The sequence below is a fragment of the Stegostoma tigrinum genome, chromosome 26 (genome assembly GCF_030684315.1).
Source record: "Stegostoma tigrinum isolate sSteTig4 chromosome 26, sSteTig4.hap1, whole genome shotgun sequence".
In the NCBI taxonomy this organism is placed as follows: Eukaryota; Metazoa; Chordata; class Chondrichthyes; order Orectolobiformes; family Stegostomatidae; genus Stegostoma; species Stegostoma tigrinum.
The window spans coordinates 38741205-38746426 of NC_081379.1; the positions used below are offsets into that span (position 1 = coordinate 38741205).

A 5222-nucleotide genomic window follows, 5' to 3' on the forward strand; every position below is an offset into this window, starting at 1 on the left:
CATTTGCCTCTCCCCTCTTTTCCACAGCATTAAACCCATCATATTTCCACACTTAGATATAGTAGGAACTGCAGATGCTGGAGTCAGAAATAACAATGTGGAGCTGGAAGAATACAGCAGGCCAGGCAGCATCTGAGAAGCAGCAAAGTTGATGTTTCAGGTCAGGGCTCTTCTTCAGAAATGGGGATGGGGAAGGGAACTCAGAAATAAATAGAGAGGAGGGGTGGGGCTGGAGAAGGTAAATGGAATGGTGATAGGTGAGTGCAGGTAGGCAGTAGTGGAGATTGGTCAGTGAGTTGGGAGTGATGGGTCGTTAGGAAAGAAGACGGACAGGTTGTGTCAGGCCAAGGAGGTGGGGATGAGAGGGAAGGTTGGTTATGGGATGAGGCTGGGGTGTTGAACTCCCTCCCAACCAACCATTTCTGAAGATGTGTTTCGAACCTAAACATCAACTTTCCTGCTCCCCTGATGTTGCCTGGCCTGCTGTGTTCCTCCACCTCCACACTATATTTCTACCCTTCTCCATCTTAGTAGAAGAATCATATTCGACTAAAAACATTATCTGTTTCTTGCTTCATGGATGTTGCCAGACCTGCTGGAATTTTCTCCGGCATTTTCTGTTTTTGTGGCAGATTAAGTAGATCGATGCTCAATTCCTCTTGACTCCAATATCTTAGACTACACCCAGCTCTTTGTGACCACTGCAAGTTATTGGATGGATTCTGTGTGACAGGGCCAGCCCTTTTGATGATGGTCATGACTCCAATACAGAAAGCCCACAGTCCCATGGACAAATGGTGTGTGCAGTCACACTTTGATCAGAGCCATCACTGAACAGACCACTTAGGTCATTGAAAATGTACTTGTGCTGGCTTGTGAGGTCCAGAGGAGCATTACAATATACTCCACAGTGTGTATCCTGGATTGTTGTGGTCTTCATGCATTGCAACGAGGGGAGAAATTGCCAAGCAAAAACACGGAGGACCCACACTCCAACTTAGATGCAGATGACAATGAAGATTCTGAGGAAGAAGCTAGTAATGTCATAGCACTTCCCAGGAATGAGCGGGTATGCAGTGCAATGGAAAGATCTGTTAAGGATGCCAGAGACAATTCAGTTTTAACTCATTCTGCATAGGATGAGATACCTAACGGAATAGTATCCCATTGCTTGCAAACCATTGCCCAAATGTGACTTTCACCTACCCCTACACATTTCCCTCAGAGCAAGCTTAAACATGCATCGCTATCACCTAGAACGGGAAGGAGAGTACAGTGTCACACACAGTGAAAAATGTTTCCTTGGACTGCTGCTGGACATAAGCTATTAAAGCTACTATGGCCAACTTTCAATCCAGGTTTATCGTGACAGAGTGCACCTACTACAGTTCAACTGTCTCGGTAGCAAACAATCTCAGATGGATTCCTTGCCACTGCACATAAGGAGAGATACCAGTGACAACATGATTAGCGATGTCCCACTGAGTCAAATCCTACTACACATATGAACACCGAATAAACAAACAGTCAACACTAACGCCCTTGACCGCGTCTCCCGCATTTCCCGCGACACATCCCTCACACCCCGCCCCCGCCACAACCGCCCCAAGAGGATCCCCCTCGTTCTCACACACCACCCTACCAACCTCCGGATACAACGCATTATCCTCCGACACTTCCGCCATTTACAATCCGACCCCACCACCCAAGACATTTTTCCATCCCCACCCCTGTCTGCTTTCCGGAGAGACCACTCTCTCCGTGACTCCCTTGTTCGCTCCACACTGCCCTCCAACCCCACCACACCCGGCACCTTCCCCTGCAACCGCAGGAAATGCGACACTTGTCCCCACACCTCCTCCCTCACCCCCATCCCAGGCCCCAAGATGACATTCCACATTAAACAGAGGTTCACCTGCACATCTGCCAATGTGGTATACTGCATCCACTGTACCCGGTGCGGCTTTCTCTACATTGGGGAAACCAAGCGGAGGCTTGGGGACCGCTTTGCAGAACACCTCCGCTCAGTTCGCAACAAACAACTGCACCTCCCAGTCGCAAACCATTTCCACTCCCCCTCCCATTCTCTTGATGACATGTCCATCATGGGCCTCCTGCACTGCCACAATGATGCCACCCGAAGGTTGCAGGAACAGCAACTCATATTCCGCCTGGGAACCCTGCAGCCATATGGTATCAATGTGGACTTCACCAGTTTCAAAATCTCCCCTTCCCCCACTGCATCCCTCAACCAGCCCAGTTCATCCCCTCCCCCCACTGCACCACACAACCAGCCCAGCTCTTCCCCCCCACCCACTGCATCCCAAAACCAGTCCAACCTGTCTCTGCCTCCCGAACCGGTTCTTCCTCTCACCCATCCCTTCCTCCCACCCCAAGCCGCACCCCCAGCTACCTACTAACCTCATCCCACCTCCTTGACCTGTCCGTCTTCCCTGGACTGACCTATCCCCTCCCTACCTCCCCACCTACACCCTCTCCACCTATCTTCTTTACTCTCCATCTTCGGTCCGCCTCCCCCTCTCTCCCTATTTATTCCAGTTCCCTCCCCCCATCCCCCTCTCTGATGAAGGGTCTAGGCCCGAAACGTCAGCTTTTGTGCTCCTGAGATGCTGCTTGGCCTGCTGTGTTCATCCAGCCTCACATTTTGTTATCTAGTCAACACTGTTGCCTCTCTTTCATGACTGTGTAGTTAAGATAGTCATTTATACAAAAACTCTTTTAAAGGCCACTGTTTTCTAAAAAAATACACAACCACAAAGCCGCATTGCTCAGGACATACCAGCATGAGTGACACTGTCTCATGTATACAATTCATTTGGTCACCATTGTTACTCTTTAACCACAAGAACTCACAGTTTATCTGTCCTCAGCTCTATCCTGTCCACACACTGTCTAAGTCACCACTGTTCTGTCCCTAAAACTCACTGTAGACTTGCAGCTTGTCATTCTCAACACATACAGAGAATGTGTAGTTAGTCAAATCTGAATACAGTTCATGATGAACGCTATAAGCACCAGATTCCACAGAAACCCTATCGAGACCTGCATGTCCCCTTTTCCCTCACAATACTCCATCAGCCCTTTCCATCCAATCCCTTCTTGTGGAGGCTAACCACAAAAACATTGCCTCCAACTGTCCTCCCTGGAGGTCAGCCAGGTGGACCTCATTGAATATGAGTTCCCTGATTAGGCCTGTTAATCTGGTCCGATCAGGGACCCCTGGCTGACTGATATGAATGGGAGTGTCAGACTGTACATTCTGAGAGCCAGATCTGAGGGAGCTGGGTCAGTGTCAAGGACTTTCCATGTGTAAATAAAGGGTGACTTGGTGACAGGATACCAGCCTCTGTGAAGTTATTTCAAACCCAACATTAAATGAACATGCTTAGAGCCCCTACAGTGTGAAAACAGGCCCTTCAGCCCAACAAGTCCACACCGACCCACAGAGCATCCCACCCAGACTCATTCACCTACAATCCGCCTAACCTACACATTCCTGAACACTATGGGCAATTTAGCATGGTCAATCCACCTAGCCTGCACATCTTTGGACTGTGGGAGGAAACCAGAGCACCTGGAGGAAACCCACACAGACATGGGGAAAATGTGCAAACTCCACACAGAGAGTTGCCCAAGGATGGAATTGAACCTGGGTCCCTGGCACTGTGGGGCAGCAGAGCTAACCACTGAGCCACCATGCTGCCCCATTAATGATGTAGGCTGTGGTCCTGTATGCTCCCCATCTCGAGACCCTTCATTCCTGTAACCTATCATGCCTTCTGATGCTGTTTTACCTTGCATGCATACACCTGGAGTTCCACCATCATCATCTTTGTCCTCACCTCTACACATCCCTCTGCTTTCCATCCCTACAAGCCCTGATATCTCTTAGCCTTTTGAATTGATCCTTCCACCGTCCCTACAGGCCCCTCTTGGACTGTCTCTCGACAATCAATGATTGGATCCCCAGGACTGTTCACTCCAGACCTCCCACTGACTTCAAGAGGTAGCCCGAGGTATGACTGAGCAGACTCCTGACCACTGTCATTGTAGCTTCCCAACTGATAGTACACAATTCCCCTGACTGCTGCTGCTGGCCCTACAGGGCTGACTGTTGTCCCTTCCCCAGACTGTACCCAGGCGTATGCCCTGACCATGTGTGGCCCTCTTAAATAGCAACTCACCACTGCCTGGTGAGCAACTCATCTTGCTGCTTGGCAAAAGACCTCCCAATTTGCTGCAAATTGCATGCATGTTGAGGCTGTACAAGACATTGGTTAAGTCACTTTTGGAATACTGCGTGCAGTTCTAGTCTCCCTGCCGGAGGAAGGATGTTGTCAAACTTGAAAGGGTTCAGAGAAGATTTACAAGGATATTGCCAGGGTTGGAGCTATAGGGAGAAGATGAATAGGCTGGGGATATTTTCGTGGGAGCATCTGACACTGAGGGAGATCTTATAAAATCATGATGGGCATGGTAAGGTGAATAACCAAGGTTTTTTCCCCCCAGTGTGGGTGTGTCCAAAACTAGAGGGCATAAAGTCTAATGTGAGAGGGGAAAGATTTAAAAGGGACTTAAGGGGCATGTAGAGGGTGTTGCATTTGAGCTGCCAGAGGGAGTGGTGGAGGCTGGTACAATAACCATATTTAAAAGGCATTTGGATGGGTACATGAATAGGAAGGGTTTAGAGGGATATGGGCCAAATGCTGGCAAATGGGACTAGATTAATTTAGGATATCTGGTCAGCATGGACAAGTTGGTAGCTGTACATCTCTATGACATAGCACTAAGTAGATGGCAATGCCTTAATTGTTTGTGTGTTGTAAGGCCACTAGGACCCCTTCCATCCTCATCAAGGGGAGTGCTAGCCCTCTCTCCTTTCATACAACACAGTCGATCCCAGCTTTAAATTCCAGTTTCAAAAATAGCTGCTGCATGCAGACATTGGAGATTTGCACAAAAGAAAGAAATAATAGAGAGAATGCGGCCACCTGGTGCTTAAGGACTATGGACATCCCATCACGAACTGAAGTCCTTAATCAAAGAATCCCTACATTGTGGAACCAGTCCATTTGAATGGTTGAGATCACACCGACTCTCTGAAGAGCATCCCACACAGACCACCCCACTGCCACCCTATCCCTGTAACCTTGTACTTCCCATGGCTAACCATAGACATCTGAAGCCTGCACATCTTTGTA

General features: G+C 48.9%; 1 pseudogene; it reads right to left on the reverse strand.

Annotated features, from left to right (window-relative positions):
* Window positions 1-4799: 4799 nt before the first annotated feature.
* On the reverse strand, window positions 4800-4912 carry LOC125464385 (U6atac minor spliceosomal RNA; annotated as a pseudogene).
* Between the last annotated feature and the right edge of the window lie 310 nt (window positions 4913-5222).